This window comes from Melanotaenia boesemani, chromosome 3 (genome assembly GCF_017639745.1).
Source record: "Melanotaenia boesemani isolate fMelBoe1 chromosome 3, fMelBoe1.pri, whole genome shotgun sequence".
NCBI lineage: Eukaryota > Metazoa > Chordata > Actinopteri > Atheriniformes > Melanotaeniidae > Melanotaenia > Melanotaenia boesemani.
This window is the reverse complement of record NC_055684.1, coordinates 6,435,116-6,452,690: the sequence shown is the minus strand read 5'-3', so window position 1 is coordinate 6,452,690 and position 17,575 is coordinate 6,435,116. Positions and strand designations below refer to the sequence as shown.

At 40.6% G+C, this 17,575-nt stretch overlaps 1 long non-coding RNA gene across 1 annotated transcript; it reads right to left on the bottom strand.

Annotated features, from left to right (window-relative positions):
* Window positions 1-3,914: 3,914 nt before the first annotated feature.
* Window positions 3,915-17,346, bottom strand: LOC121636756. The gene is made up of 3 exons (XR_006009766.1): window positions 17,207-17,346; window positions 17,014-17,080; window positions 3,915-4,886 (listed from the first exon to the last, which is right to left on the bottom strand). It is a non-coding gene; the product is annotated as an uncharacterized LOC121636756 (long non-coding RNA).
* Window positions 17,347-17,575: the final 229 nt, after the last annotated feature.

The window sequence follows — 17,575 nt, the reverse complement described above, 5'->3', positions numbered from 1 at the left end:
GTGTGTTTGTGGAGGAGATGTCATTTACATTGTTCCCATGATGTCACCATGGCACCACCCACTGGGGCCACACAGGCTTTTATTTCAACGCTTGAGCAAGACACTGACATCCACCCAGAGAATGGCCCCTGTAATAACTACCAGCCTCTACCTGCTGGGGCGTGGACCAGTTTGAAGGTGTGCGGTGGCTATGGAGCTGCCACCGGCTTAGCAGCAGGAGCAGCTGTTTGAGCCCTTAATGTGGAACTGAGGATTAGACGTGTCCCACTATGACTCAGCACAGCCTGATCTGCTGTTTGAACTCTGCTCCCTTCTCTGTTCTGTTCTTAAACCAGGGATCAGCAAATCTGGGATCCAAAGATGTTGGATCCATTGAATTAGTGCTACACAAAAAAAGCTGAGTTTAATTTGATTTGAATCAGGTGTGTTGGAGCAGGAAACATCTAAAACCTGCAGCACAGTGGCTGCAGGTTTTAGATCAACCATGTTTATTCAGAATTATCTGGAAACACTGTTCCCCAAAGACTTCTGATACTTCGCTGACAATGGGAAAAACAACAACATTGAGCCAAATCAGAAGGTTTTTCATTTGTTCAGAATCATTGGCCATTTAACTTTCCTCATATGTGTTGGTGATGTTTACATGAAATGTAAAGTCTGGACAAACAAACATTATTACCATGGAAACGGTTGGAGGGATGCTGCGTTATAATCAAGAATCTGGTGTTGTTGATGTAGAAATATTAAATTTCAGTTATTTTGTGATGTGATTAACATTTTCCAGATGTTCACAGCTGTCTCTTCTCAGCCTGCTGCTTTGGTTCATGTTTGAACTTCATGTGTCAGGTTCTATACTTACCAAGGGTATTTTGGTGCTACTAAGCATTTAAGAACATTGCACATGAGTGTTTATTATTGCAAAGGAAAACCAGTTTCTGCTCTCTGCTGTGTTTAATACACATGGAAACAGGTGCATACAGGTTTCTGTCTGTGCACAAATGACTGCATTATGAGGTAGGGTGTGGTCTAAGTACAATATGTGTTGCATTCACTTATTTGTAGGTCTGAACCAGTTTTATACAGTAATAACGATTTTTGTTCCTGGACATGAAATCAAATCAAATCTAAGCTCTGATTCAGATTTATCATTTTTCTTGTTTCCAGCAACCTTTAATGCAAAAGATGAACCCAGATGCAGAATCAGATGAAGCTGAATATTAACAGGTTTATTGTAGAAAACTGAGCCCAGCTCTGTGGGGGGAACTCAGGCGGGTGGAGGGTAATGAGGCTGGTGTGGGTGGGTTCTGGTGAGAACTGGAATGACCAATATTGGTCAGTAGGAGATAATATGAAAAAAAACTAATGAGTCTTTGACAGAAGTGGTAACAGAGGCCAGTTATAGCAGAGGGAAGCGATGAGGAACACCTGGGCCAGCCACTGCACACTTGAAGCCACTCCTAAATAATTAAGTATTGTAGCTCGCTTATTCTGTACTTTTGAAATACACTTAGGGCTTGATCCCTTTAAAGATGCTATAACTTCAGCCTGAACTTATAGGCTGTATAACTAAAATAGGGCCTTTTAATATTTATTTACTATCTATGCCCTGCACAGTATATCTATCCCTCAGAAGATTCTAGAGCCATTTTGTCAGATTTGCTTGTCATATTTTCACGTCATTTTGGCTGTGTTGAATATAAATTGCTGAAACTTGCCAAAGGATAGTCATTTAAAAGAAATTTAGATCTGTCATGTCAGTTCATTGAATTAGCTTAAAAATGTCTAAGCTACGCAAAAACCCACACATTTGATCCTAAGGCCACACTTTTCTATTGAAAACCACTGCAAATGTATTTTTTGATCCCACATTAAACTTAACATAGATGAATGCATTCATTTAAATAAAGTTTTTATTTTGAAGGAGGAGCCTTCAACTTGTGATTTTTATAGCACTTTGCCAGATTGTGTCACTTTTTCATCTTGCCCATGCAAGCGCCTCCACGCACATCTTTCTTGTCCAACTTCTAAAAAGCCTTTTTTTTTTTTACCATCACCAGATGTTCAGCCAGCACCAAAGCAAATTCTGATTTTGTCTTGGTTTGTTGTAGGTACTGTTATGTCAGCTGCAGCCAGCAGCAACACTAAGTTGGACATTGTTTTGGTTTTGCTCAAGTAGTTAATGCAATTATAGGTTATAAATATGAGCAGGTGTGCAGGAGTAGTCATTTTGAAGATGGCAAGATACTAGGGCACAGAAGAGACTCTGAAGTTGAGGACAACTCTTTATCCTCCAGAAGTGTGGACACACTTACTCCTTGGATTTAATGGAAAAGTTCTAGATGCTCCAAACCAGAACTAGTCCAGACTGACCTCTTCTCATTTGATTTTCTTAGATTAACAAGTGTTGTTGTAATTATGTAAATCCAAATGGAATGAATGATTTATTACTTAATAAAATACTAGAAATGTGTGAAAACCTTTGTGTGTTTTTTGCTTAGTTTGGTTTCCTTGTTCATTCAAGAAGTTATTTTAGTGTAAAAAGGGAAGCAGAGCCTTAAGTATGAGGGGCCGTTTGAGGCATTATTCAGAATTACCCTCTCACAAACACATGAAATTTAAGTCATTCAAACCTCATATATCGTACTGAAACTGCCTCTTATGTACTATACTAAAATGTTCTTATACATTATACTGAAATCCTTCACACACTACAGTGAAATTTCTGAAATCACATTTCACGTTTATGTATGAAAGGAATTCTACTAGTGTGTGTGAGAGCGAGTTTCACTTGAAAAGGAAGTCATTTCAGTTGAAACGGAAGTCACGTAGTAGAAAAAAAAACAGGAGCGAATTTTCAAAACCAAAGAGGAAGAAGTTGGAGAACACCGTCACAAATGTTTTGTGAAGACTTGCTGTATTAATATCTGCTCAGTCACCTGGAAGTAATCTCAGTGAAGCTATAAATGGTGAAATCAAAGCCCTAATAAAACATTGTGTCACTGTGATACGACGGCAGTGAGACGGACTCACTACATCGAAACATTAATGCATTCAAAGAGCTTCATCTGCTGGCTGTGTGTGATGCGTTTTAAGGGAAGTGTAAAAAAGGCTTCATTACTCCATTATCTCATGCAGCTTCCTGTCTCATCCTTGACTCTGATAAAGAAAGTTCTCAACCCTGTGTTACTGTTTTCATTTGTCAGTGTTTAAGTCAGAGTTGAAGCATCCAACTTTTTTTTTCATTGGGAAAAGTAGGAAAAAAAAAGTTGCTTATGCAACTGGGGCAGTAACTGTTGTTGTATTTATAACGTTATATTAAAATTTGTGGCCGGGACACGGACATTTTCAACTTGTCAGCTTGTTTGCTGAAAGCATAGCAGGTGTAGATTCTGTTCAATGGCAGTGGGATTGTTTAATTCTATTGATGTGGTCATGAGTTTATGATGACCAAGTGAAGCAGCTGGCTTTTTCAATACTATACTGGCCTCAGCAAATACTATTAGAGGGGTTAGGTCTAACACGACAGCAACCGGATAACTGACAGTAGAAAGTCTGAATGAGGACACGCTAACTAGCCACCTAACATAACTCTGCCATTAAGATATGCAGTGCTGTCAATAGAAGACCTGGACGTAACTGGACAACATACTCTTCACCTGTTTTTGGAGTGTTCTCCAGGATATGACTCACAGTGCTGTCACTGAGATTACTTCCAGGTGAGATTACTTCCAGGTGACTCCCATTTCAAGTGAAATTCGCTCTCACACACGCTAGAACACGTCTTTCATACATACTATTGAAATGGGATTTCAGAAATTTCACTTTAGTCTGTGAATGATTTCAGCATAATGTATAAGAGAATTTCAGTATAGTATGAGGCAGTTTCGGTCTCAAACAGCCCCTCAGACTTAGGTTTTCAGGCTCTTTCAGATGGAAAGCGCTCCCAGTCAGGGTCTGAAATTAACTTTGATTCTGAATGAGCTTATTGCACTACTTATCTACATATACATTTTTGTGTTTGTAAAGTTTAAAACTGAACCTTTGTTACAACGACAACTGATGGCTGGAATATATTTCCATCCTTGTGTAGCCGCATAGTAACCTGAAAAAAGGGAAGCAGGTGTGCAGGCTGCAGCTTGTTGAGCTGGTTCTACTGCATTGTTAGCTTCCCTAACCCATGAGTCTCTAAGGGAGAGCCCATCCATTCTCTGGAGGAGGCTCATTTCTACTACTTGTATCCACAATCTAATTTTTTCCATCATTACCAACAGCTCATGACCATAGGTGAGGGTTGGCATGTAGACTGGAAAATCAACAGCTACAACTTTCCTCTCTTCAGATTTACAAACCAATACAACCTTTGGTGATGCTGCACCAATTCCCTCCTTACCCTGCTCATGAACAAGCAACTCCAGGATACCCAAACTTTGGATAGGGAAATCCACCCTTTTTAACCGAGGACCATGGCCTCAGATTGGGATGAGTTAATTCTCATCCCAGTTCTCTTACATTTAGCACCAAACCACCCCAGTGGCTGCTGGACTTCTCTACTTGATGAAGCCAACAGCCCATCATCTTTAGGAAGCAACTATTCAGCTCAATTTGGCTTAATTTGTATAGTGCCATTTCACAACAACATCATCTGAGGACAATCAATTCAAGCCATTCCACTGTTGCCCAATCAGTTTTCATACAAGCCAGTTCATAATAAATAATAGCCTAGTTAAGGAAACCAACAGACTGCACGGAAACTAAACTTTGTGAGTATTCACAGGAAGTAAAAACCTTCAGCATAACTTGGCTCAGGGAGGGCGGCCATCTCCCTGGACCGGTTGGGGTGGAAACGACTTGAAAGAGGGACCAGTTATTGTGGTCAGGAAGACCTGCTGAGAGAGGAGAAATATATTAATGATGCCAGTGCTGTAATTTGTTTATACATGAAAGATAATGAGCAGAGAGATGAAAACAATGTGTTCATTGCATCATGAGATGTCTCTAAGCAGTCTAAGCCAATGGCAGAAAAACTAAGGAATGGCTATACCACCCCCAACTGTAAGTTTTATATTAAAAAAAAGGAAGGTTTTACACCTAATCTTAAAAGTAGAGATGGTGTCTGACCCCCAAACTCAAACTTGGAGCTGGTTCCATAAGAGAGGGGCTTGATAGCCGAAGGCTCTCAGTTCTCAACTGTATTGAGAGCAGCACAAGGTAATGTGACAGCAGTCTGAAACAGCTTTGTTTTGAAACTGAGAGGAGGGAGCAGCAAGGACATAAGACAGCAGCATGGAAGGAAAGAGGTACACTAAATACATCACATATTATTAGGAAACTAATTAATAATGACAGGTTGGTTCTAATAGCTCCTGATAGTTGTGATGTGGATTTTGAGTTGACACAAAAGACATTGTTTTGCTCTCTGTACATGTAATGTTACAGTAGGTCTGAAGTTTGGTTTGTCTAAGGCAGAAAAGCTAATATAAGCTAATATGAATATAAAATTGCTTCAGATCTTGCATAAATATAGAGGACTCTCACCAGAATAAAGTGAGAAAATCAGAGACTAAAACAACTGAGCAAGGTAGATGAAGGAGATGGAGCGAGAGAAGAGCAACAGAAATGTGACAGTTCGATAATGCAAGGCAAGATGATGAGGAACAGGAGGAGGCGGCAGGAGTAGGAGACCACAGCAGTGAAGAGATGAAAGAGGGAGGTGATTCCTCATCATCTTCAAGATGAGGAAGGAGAGTGAGAGAAAGGACAACATGCAGGGCTCAGAAAGTAAAAGGAGAATTTAAAGGAAAATTGCTTCGCCTGCTTCAAAGAAATATTTTAATTCATCCTAATTATTATGTTAGCTTTAATTTGAATTTTTGGGACTTATTGAGTGAGAGGAGATGAGGAGAGAGTTTTAGTATTTTGTGTGCAATGCATTTTAGACCCATTACTCAGGTTAAATTCCAAAATTAAACAAATTAAAAAAAAAAAAAAAAAAAGGCTTCCTAGGTCGAATTTTGTTATGCTTCTGAATGCATGTCCAACGATATTTATTGCAGAACATGCCATTCTAATATTTTTAACCACAAAAAAAGAGGCATCTGAACCATGAATGGAACACACATAATGATTTTTGGGCTGTTTTTCTCCCGATTTGGCCTCTTCCCGACCTCAGACGGCATCGCCCGATCATCGTGAGATTTCCTTGTCCAATTATCATTTGGTCTGTGGTGTGTTCCGAGCCGATTTGTCCCGATAATCCGGTCCGGAACGGGTCATAGTCGACAATCGGGAATATTGAGCATGTTCAGTTTCTGAGCAACGCCGACGACTTGTTCCATCTGACTGCGCTGATGGTGACGGGGCACGGAATGTAGCCAATCAGAGAGCGAGCTGGCAGGGGAACAAGGAAGTAAATAAAGTCCGTGTTCACGCCTCCAGTCTGTTTTTTTATTTTTTATTTTTTTTTTATTTGTCTGTAAACAATAGTCCCAAGACCACCATCCTTCCCTCGTCCTATATATGCTTTTGCCGGTTGTTACTATATTTCTTCTTCTATGTTTCGACATTTGTCCGGTTCGGAGGACTAGATTGTAGATGAGCAGCAGGACAGCATTGTCATGTGTGTGTTGTTCTGTGATTACATTATCGGAGCACACTACACTCATTGCGATCAAAACAGATTTTTTTATCTTCACGTGTGAGGTCTCGACCAGATAAAAAATCTCATAAGATTAAAAAAATCGTTATGTGTGTACCAGGCTTAAATGTTCTGATTCAATGACAGTTTGTATCTAAACAGTCCTCTTCATTACACTCTTCACATCATTAGACCAAGACTGCACATATGACAAGGTATTTATACTGTGGTATATTCACCACTGTTGTCACATTTGTTTCAATAAATAGTTTGAGATACAAGATTTCCAATTACATCATTCAACTTAAATGTAGAAGAAATTGACTTTTTTACATTTTCTGTCAATTTTACTTGAAAGCTGAATACCTCTAACTCTTGGTGAGTCTTAAAGCTACTAAAATGATGACCTGATACATACATGTAATGTATGTATAAGTGGTGTACAGTGAGTCCACAGCCCACAGTTTTCAAAAAATACATGCATTTATTTAAACTACTGAGGAACGAACAGGAAAAACGTGTTCTATATGAACAATAAAGCCAGTGGTGAAACATTTATTTCCACACAATGCATTTATGCAGTCCATAGGGCTTCACTGGTATGTTTTTATTCAGTTGGTAATTTTGGAATAAATGATGCTGTAAATTATTCTGTAAATTATATCCTTCAGTCAACCTTTTTGTTCAAACTGTGACACAAACACCTCTGTAATGTAGTGGTGGACTGTGGACTGTAAACATTTAGGATTCACTTCCCCCTCTTTGTTCTAAAAATGTGTTCATCTTCAGGGTTTGTTAAATTTGATTATATTTATTTAGATCTAGTAGACAATATGTACACTCAAAGTAATAGCTGTAGTTTTCTGGGAATTATTAAAAAAATTAAAAGAGTGAGTACATTGGGCAGCTTAGGGGTCCTTGAGGCTGAAAAACAGGGAGTGTCATTCAGTAAGCCCCAGTAGTCTGCAGTGTACAGCCACACGTTCATGTGCTTGTGTTTCTGTGTTACAGGTAAGCAAAAGCAATGGGAAAATGTGAAAAGGGCAGCAGTACAGGTGTTTAATAGGTTTGCTAAAGTGTCAGACTTAAAAGAACACATTTATGACGTTTATGTGAAAGTTTGCAAGTTAAAATGCCGAATGTTGAACTTGACAGTGCTTTACCTGGCTAGTAGCTCACCAGAAAATCTGGGCTGTAATCACCGTGGCCTGCCAGAATACTATAGTTGTGTGAGTGTATATAATATTGTCTTGTGAATATGATGATTAGGTTAAAATGTGGATGTGTTATTCAGTAAGCCCCAGTAGTTTGCAGTGTGCAGCCACATGTTCATGTGCTTGTGTTTCTGTGTTGCAGAAATAAAAGATTAAGAATGTTCTTCACACCCACACACTCTTGGGAGTAACTTTCTTTGTCCAAGTCTCACCACCCCGTAAATATTTTTCTAGATACGCCCCTGCAGCCTTGTCTAGAAGAACAGAATCAGTGACTGCAGCAGTCTAATCCAGCTTGAACACCAAACACATCCATCCCTCTGCCATGAAGTTGACTTGGTCCACTTTTTTTATAGTCTCCACTGCAACATCTCTCAACTGGGACGTACAGCAGGCTAACCTCCTGGAAGTAATGCACACTACACCTTCTTTTCTTAGCTATGAACCAGCATATCTCACAGGTCTGACAAAACAGCTTCTCATGTTAATAACATGACAACAATAACTTAAAGGAACATTGTGTAAGGTTTACTGACATCTAATATTGGAATCGTGTATCACAGTGGTTCCCAACCTGGGGTCCAGAACCACCCAAGGTGGTCCCCCAAAGAGCACAGGGGGTCCCTGAGGCTTTGAACATTAAGAGCCATTGTGATTAATGTCCACACAGTGTCCCTACTTTAAGAAAAAATGTTGGGCTCTATGTTAATTTAATTAATTTAACTTTGGCTTTATCGAAGAACAGGACTTATCCTGAATACATTATTTATGGTGAGAAACTCACTTTTGAAGGCATAAAGCCAAGTATGGTTTCAGCACAGGGTGGGGCATGGGGTCCATGGCTTTTTAGTATATGCTTGAAGGGGGTCCTTGAGGAAAATAGGTTGGGAACCACTGGTGTATCGCATTCTAGCGTATAGTGCATTCTAGCATTTCAATTTCTCAAACACGTATTGCAACAGCGGTACCCATCGTATCTCAAAAAGCCTCAACAACACTGATAAAAGCATGTCCTCCAATAGTTTATGGAGTGTTTACTCTGTTACACACAAAGGACTCACTTATGAAGTCGAATGTTAATTTTATTCACAGCCACCATATTCACAACAACGCAGTTCACCTACTTCCGTTTACTTCACCATACCAGCAATCGGACTTCCACCCCTTCACAATAACACTACACATATGTGATCACCATAGATATATACTCGTAGATGTCGCCTCTGACGCTGGTTTCCATTGAAACGATGCGTCAACGCGGCCGCCATCTTGGGCCGGGGTAGGCTGTGTCTACTCACTGCATTAGTCAACAGAGACAGAGGTCTATCTACGATTAAAATCACCATAACTTACTGAATTTTCATACAATTTTTAATCGGTTTGATTTATTAGAAATGTCACACATATTTATAATACAACAGATTCTTTTTAAAAAATTTTTATTATTATTTTATGTCATACACTTACACATACTCAGACACACACCCACATGCATATTGAATTTTTTTCTACAATACTCAGAGAAATAATAATAATAATAATCGAGTAAGTACTGAAGGGTTCTTTAAAAAGGAACCATTTCTAATGTTGTATTTTATTATCATTTAGCAGGGACTCAGTTGTGTTAGTGAAATATTATGATTACGTGAGAAATTATCATGACACTAACTTTGCAAAGATGGTCAGGAAAATTAAAAATGGATGGTATAACTTCTTCCTTTAAACCAGTTGACTGTCCAGTTCTGTCAAAGTCCTCTGGGTTAAAATGACGGCTGCAGACGGCTGAACAGTCCTTCGGTACAAAGTCTTTCCTCCTGAGTGCTGCTACCCATACTGCCTCCTACGTTTATCTTCTGGAAACATACAAAACAAATCCATCTGAACATCACTCAGTTCTCAGTTCTTCGGTAGCTACAGTTCAGCAGAAACTGAAAACTGAAACTGATTGTTGCTACCCATGCAATGACATGACCTACTTAGCACAATTATATGAAGTGGGTGATTGACAAATGACACTTAAATCATCTTACTGTAATCATCGTCTTACTAAAAAAAACATTTTTTTATTTTCTTGTCATGACATAAGCTGGTTTAATTTATGTTAGCTTAAGAAATATGTCAAATTCAACAAGTTCATAATAGTTAAATAATATAAAACCACTTTGTACTTGTCAAATGTTATCCCTCTTATCTTGGTTTCGGTGTTTCTTTCACAGGAACATCCGTATGCAGCACAAAAATCTGGCATTTTGGTTTTACACACACAGTCTGACTGATCTGATGGGGTCTGAAACCCCGGCCCAAGATGGCGGCAGTGTTGATGTGCCTGACAAGCCCGAATGCGGCATCTAGTGTATATACCTATGTTCGACCACCATCAAACAAATACAGAAGTATGTATTGACCAGTAATACAGCGGTTTTATTTCAAACTTGAGTTCCCTCTGGATCATAATTGGTCAGGTGGAAAACATCTGGTGGATGGATATTCCCTGTCAGATATTATTCCTCTGTGTTTAGAAGGAAGAATGGTTCTCACAGTGAGACAGATTTTGACAGATAAACTAGCCTCGACACAGCACCGGCTTTTTGTCACAGTAAAATCCAGCTTATAAAGCCTTACACCAGCTTTTAGTCTAGCTTTACCGCCACTGAAATCCGGCGTGATGTATTTTAGCTGAAACTACTTATGCTGCCCATGATAATGAGCAACACTGTCTAACAAAACCGCATGAAAAAGTTAGCTTTAGGCTAATTTACCATTGACTAACTTGTCAAGGTGAAAGTTGGCAACTTTAGCATCCCTTTTAAAATCTTGTTTAACTCCTTGTACCTTGGGAAGGCTAGCCCGATGTTTTTTTCTTTTTGGATTTGTCCTTTTTTGTATAGTCTGGTCACACTGCCTTTTAAGTCCCCTTTTTTGCTTTCATAGCGATGGTGAAAATGACTCCCATGCTGCTACTTCATATGCATGCTCCTGCATTTTTGTCAATAACAATTTAACAGATTTTCCAACTTGCCTGGGTAGTAAGCTGATCTCGTTTATCTTCTCCTCCTGCGTCTCAATCACTGTAAGCTGGCTCACAGGGCAAACACGTAGTTGGTGCTATTACTTATAGTAATCGAAAGAGACATCTCTCCGGTCGATCATCATAGGGAATGTAAGATCTCCCCCCTAATAAGATGGACAAGTTAGCTGTTATTGAAGACATGTCTAACTGCGCTAACAGCGGACACTAACATTGCGTTGGACGGCTTCCAGATCATATGGGTGACAGGACAAAGGAGAGTAGTGAGAGGAAGGGAGGAGGTCTGGCAGTATTTGTTAATGATAGATGGTGTAATTCTGGACACATCACTATTGAAGAACAACTCTGCGTTAAAGACATTGAGCTGTTAGCCGTAAGCATGAGGCCTTTTTACCTGCCGAGGGAATTCTCGCATGTAATCGCGGTAGCAATGTATGTTACCCCGTCTGCTAATGCTGGGACGGCCCGTGATGTCCTTTACTCAGCCACAAGCAGGCTACAGACACAACACCCGAATGCCCTCCTTCTTATCTCTGGTGACTTTAATCATGCTTCTCCATCATCCACTCTGCCCACTTTCACTCAATATGTTTCATGTCACACCAGAGACAATAAAATATTGGGTCTATTTTATGCCAATATCAAGGAGGCATAGAACTCATCACTCCTGCCCTCCCCTGGGAAGATCTGATTACAACCTGGTGCGCCTCTAGCCCATGTACAAACTTCTTGTACACAGGCAGTCAGCTGTCTTGCACAGTGAGAGGTTGGTCAGACGAGGCTAAGGAGCCCTTGAAGGACTGTTTTGATTCAACTGTGTGGGAGGTTTTCTGTGATGCTCAAGGGGAGGAAATTAACAGTCTTACACACTGCATAACGGACTACATCGACTTCTTGTGGAAAACGTTGTTCCTACCAGGACTGTACGCTGTTTTTCCAACAATAAACCCTGGATTACTCCTGACAAAAAGACTCCTCTGAAGGAGAAAAAGAGGGCTAAAGATTGTACAGAGGGAACTGAGGAGGAAGATCAGGGAGGGCAAGAACAACTAAAGAACAGAGATGGAGAATCAGCTGCAGCAGAACAATGTCAGTGGAGTCTGGAGGGGCCTTAAAACCATCTCTGGCCACATGGAACCCAACTCCCAGTGTGTGGAGGATCGATGATGGGCTAACGACCTCAATCTATTTTTTAACAGATTTAATCAGCCATCTGATATTCATGTTTTTTTTAGATCTCCAGTGCCTTCAACACCATACAGCCCACACTTCTGAGAGACAAGTTGGAAGTCACCGGGATAGACCTCCATCTCACAACATGGATCCTGGACTACCTTCCGAAAACAGTATGTGAGAACACAAGACTGTGAGTTCGACAGGGTTGTCTGCAGCACGGGGGCCCTGCAGGGAACAGTTCTGGCTCCTTCCTCTTCACCCTCTACACTGCAGACTTCACACACAATTCAGCAAACTGCCACCTACAAAAGTTCTTAGATGACTGCAGTCGCAGACGGAGACAACAGAGAGTGCAGAGAACTGATCCAGGGCTTTGTGTGCTGGTGCCAGCGGAACTGCCTCCAGATCAATGCAGGGAAGACCAAAGAGCTGGTGGTGGATTTCTGCAGGTGTAAACACTCTCCTCCAGCATCAGTGAACATCCAGAGAATGAACATCAAGAGGGTGACATCTTACAAGTACCTGGGTGTTTACCTGAACAACAAACTGGACTGGACAGACAACACTAACGCCTGTACAAGAAAGGACAGAGTAGGCCGTATCTCCTAAGGAGACTCAGGACTTTTGGAGTGCAGGGGACAGTGCCGAGATCCTTTCTTGACTCTGTGGTGGCATCAGCTATCTATTATGGTCAGAGCCAGTTTTGCCACTAAGCGGACTAAATGACCGCTTAGGGCCCCGCACCACTAGGGGGCCCCCTGCAGAAGAAGGTTGTTTCAGTGAGTGGTTTATGGGCTTCGTTATGAAGAGGAATTATCCATCTGGAGCAGAAAAAAAGGAAAAAAAGAAGGTGGATGAAGCAGCTGCGCTAGGACAAGGTAATTTCTTTTGCAGTTATACTGTAAAGTAAGGTATTAGTCCGGTGATGATGAAGATTAGACATGTGGCAGCACTTTTTGAAAACACGATTTAATTTAGCAGCAGGTGTTAACAGGGTTAGCAATTGGTTGGATACTGTTAGCCAGCAAAGCAGTTGTAGCACAAGCTAGCGGTAGGGTTGCCAATCGTCCTGTAAAATACGGAATTGTTCCTTATTTGACAATTAAACATCTCCCGACATTTCATTGGTTCAATAGGGACAGCCTGTATTGAACACAATTTGTTTGTGCATGTGTTGCGTTCACAGTTGCCTAGAGACAGACGCCACAAACCGGCACTGCTCACAGTACCCGTGTCTTTTTAAAATGTCCTCTGCACCTGATACTCACCACATCCTCGAAAGCGAAAACACTTTCATCCTTAGCTGGACAGCATCAGTGGAGATGTTTACAGGACAAATTGTAAAATGTGTCGGCGCGTGTTGCGCACGGTGGGCTGTCTGACATCATGCATCAGGAGAACACTGGAGGCACGTAAGAACACGGAAGACTAGAGCTCAGTGTCCCAGTTCTACACCCCCCATCATGTCCTGAGACTGATCCGGTGTGGGACATCATGTCATGATTGATCCATGTCCGGAATTCAGGACGATGAGTTTTTAAAGTCGAATGAATGATCATTCATTTAATATACAGTTGTATTAGCCATTATAAATGTTATATATGTTAATTTAAAGAGAAGGTCAGACTAATGGATTACCAGTTAATAAATAAATGTTCTTCAGAGAAAACGTTTATTTTTAAAATATAACTGAACTTTAAAAGTTACATTAAGTTCTCAATGTACTTAAATTATATTTAAAAAATTCATTGTCACACGGTCCACACAAACAGATCTGCTTTAGTTACTGGTGCTACTGCTGCGTGGTTATACACTGTCTCTTTAACTAACTTAATTGTGCAATAACTAAGTTGTGTGCATATGGTATTTTGTTATATATTTTCCTTCTGTATGTTAAATAGGGACACATGTTATTACAGCTTTATGGAGCCTAATTAACAGCACTTTATATGTAATAATGTTGCACTGAACTCTGAGCAGGTGAAGAAGAGATACCGCCCTTCCTACTGCTGTCAGACTCTACAATCTGCACTGCTCTATTCTATTCTATTCTATTCTATTCTATTCTATTCTATTCTATTCTACAGTCATTTAGCAGACACTTTTATCCAAAGCGACTTACATTTGAGAGTAAGAACAACACAAGCAAGAATTCAAACAAGATGGGACGTCATAATTAAGTGGTCGTCAGACTGCTGAGTCCAGTTGGACCCAGGTGCTGTCATGTAGGGCTAGAGGCAGTGCATATAATTTTTTTTTTTTTTTTTTGGTAGTTTTTTGTAAGTCATTTTGTTTAAATACAACATCACGATTTCATCACACAATATCATCTTGTGCATAAGTGCACACAGCTTGTTCAGTACTTGGTTGAGTCAAAGAGCTGGACAAATCTTTCTAACTCTAACTCATTCTGTTGAGTAGACGAGTTAAGCTAAGTGTGGAAATGCTCCTTAAACAACTGAGTCTTTAGCTTGCTTTTAAAAGTGGATAAGGACTCTGCGGATCGGACAGAGTTTGGTAGATTGTTTCACCACCAGGGGAACAACAGAGGAGAAGAGTCTAGCTACTGATTTTGTGCCATGTTGTGGTGGGAGCACTAGGTGTTTTTCACTGGCAGAGCATAACTGTGGAGAGGGAGTGTAGCTCTGGGTTAAGGAGTGGAGGTAGACCGGAGCCGTTTGGGTTATTATTTTGTAAGCCAGAAGCAGAGCTTTGAATTTGATGTGCGCTGCAACTGGAAGCCAGTGGAGAGCGATTAGCAGCAGAGTGACATGAGCTCTTTTGGGCTGGTTGAAGACCAGACGTGCTGCTGGATCATCTTCAGAGGTTTAACTGAGCATGCAGGCAGGCCAGCCAGTAAGGAGTTACAGTAGTCAATGCATGAAATGACCAGAGCCTGGACCAGGAGCTGAGCCATGTGTTCAGTCAGGTAGGGTCTGATCCTCCTGATGTTGTAGAGAGCAAATCGGCAAGATCGAGCAATCGAGACAACATGGTCCTTAAAGGTCAGCTGGTTGTTTACCATGACACCAAGATTCCTGGTAGAAGATGTAGGCACTAGTGTGATGGAGTCAAGCTGCACGCTTATCTGTGGCGGTAAGGAAGGACTGGCTGGAAAGAGAATAAGCTCGGTCTTGCTCCCAGTAGCCCACAAAGCCATAACAGAAAACTAATAATGCACACAGACGTGCAATATCAATACTGTGCAGTAATGTAAACTAATTTTGTATATATGCCTTTTATATAGACTTCTATATAGATTTTTTATAGACTTTTTATATAGTTTTTGTTCTGTACAGTTTTTCATTCTCATCTCTGTAATGCTGTTTTTGCACTGGTTTTACACTATCAGCTTTGCTGCTGTAGCACCGAAATTTTCCCCACTGTGGGACAAATAAAGGATTGTAGTTTCAAGATGGTAGCCCATCATGGCGCTACCCTACCAGCTTACCTGTCATATGTATGAATAAATCTAAAATTCTCTGCTTACGAGAATGTGTCAGAGCATTAGCGGAGGTCATAATACACCAATGATAACACATATACATTCAAACATCGATTTTGGCTGGTAAACAACATAAAATGTTACGCAATGTCCCTTTAAGATACTTGACAGAATCAGTGGACACACATCTGACAGAAACAATACAGATAACTGTACTGCAAACCACTCGTACAGTTCTTACTAAATTCAGATAAATAAAACACTTCTGATCAAATTAACCTTGTTCTAAATCAGTGTTTCTCAAACTTTTTGACCTGCATCTGTTCCTCTCAGCATCAAGTCAACATAACACCTGACATTATGTCAACAGAGGAAGTTTGTTGGTGTAACATAGTTGTGGTTGTTGTTGTCAAAATGAATCAGAACAGGTCAGTATAGGTCAGTACAGGTCACAGTATGGGTTAGAACAGATCCATAGTGATCAGTACGGATCAGTACAAGTCAGCAGAGGTCAGTACAGGTGTAGTGGAAATTTAACTATAAGATTCAGATGCCTACATGCAAAACAGTTTGTATGGTAAGAAGCTCAGCATGTTTAAAGATAACTGTGTGCAAAGACAACTTCCACTCCATGGGTGCAGCAAAAGCTGATTTGACTTATGCACCAGGGAAATTATTTCTGCTTGCAGATGTACCAAAATGTTCAGACAACACAAACATTGCCCAATGATAAGGAGTGACCTTGAGCACACTTTTGATTCTCCCCCTCCTCCCATCTGGAACTTCTTCCCTCTTCCCAGTCCCTGCAGATAAAAGTTAGACACATCCTCTGTTTAGATAGTTTCATTATGATGTCCTGTGACTCTGTATGATGTCTTTCCTTACACATAAGATTTCTAATAAACTCAAGTGTAATCTTCTCATTGAGATTCTTGTTAATTTTTTCCCACCACACACAGGTTGGTAAAGGTCAAAACAGGTCAGAACAGTCAGTACAAGTTAGCACAGGAGTGGTACAAATTGGTATGGGTCAGTACGGGTCAGTATAGGTCAGAACAGGTCAGTACGGGTCAGTATAGGTCAGAACAGGTCAGTACAGGTCAGTACAGGTCAGCTTGTGTTGGTACGGATCAGTACGGGTTGGTACAGGTCAGTATGGGCCAGTATAGGTTAGTACGGAGTGGTACAAATTGGTATGGGTCAGTACGGGTCAGTATAGGTCAGAACAGGTCAGTACGGGTCAGTACAGATCTGTGCAGGTTAGTACAGGTTGGTATGAGTTAGATAAGTTCGGTACAGGTCAGTACGGGTCAGTACAGATCTGTGCAGGTTAGTACAGGTTGGTATGAGTTAGATAAGTTCGGTACAGGTCAGTACGGGTCAGTACAGATCTGTGCAGGTTAGTACAGGTTGGTATGAGTTAGATAAGTTCGGTACAGGTCAGTACAGGGCCAGTGTGCATTATTATTGTGTTTCCACAGGAAAAAAAACTGTGAAGTTTACCAGAATATCCGACCTTCATCGCATCGGTCTTGACACACTGCACTCCATTGGTTAGAAGACACATCACTTCCTTTGTGACTCTGTTCTTGTGATAAGAACAAAGCAGGAACAGCTCCATGTTTAAATATACTGTAAAGATGTTGTTGTTTAAAGCCACGTGCTAAGAAGAAAGAACACAAACTGCTGCAAGTTATTTTTCTGTATACCTTCACACCATACTTCCCCATGAGAGACTAAAAAAAACCTTGCAGGATCTCTTCCTAGTGGTTTCACTTGGATGGAGGTTGTTCTCTAACCCTTTTCTTCTTTGTTCAGACAGTTTCCGTGATATTTCACCAGAATCTGCAGAGCTGAAGTCATGGTCAGTTATAATTCAAGTGCCACACAGGATCATGGTCTGGAACTTTGCCTGTCTTAGCTGCATGTTATTCCAGCCTTTAATGGCTATTTCAGGACAAAATTAGTTGCCTGGACAGAAGAAACTATTTCATTTCAACTACACTGTGCATGGTAAAATTACATGTGTAACATGTTCCCTTTACACACATTCTGCTTTTCAGTGATGCTTTATCATC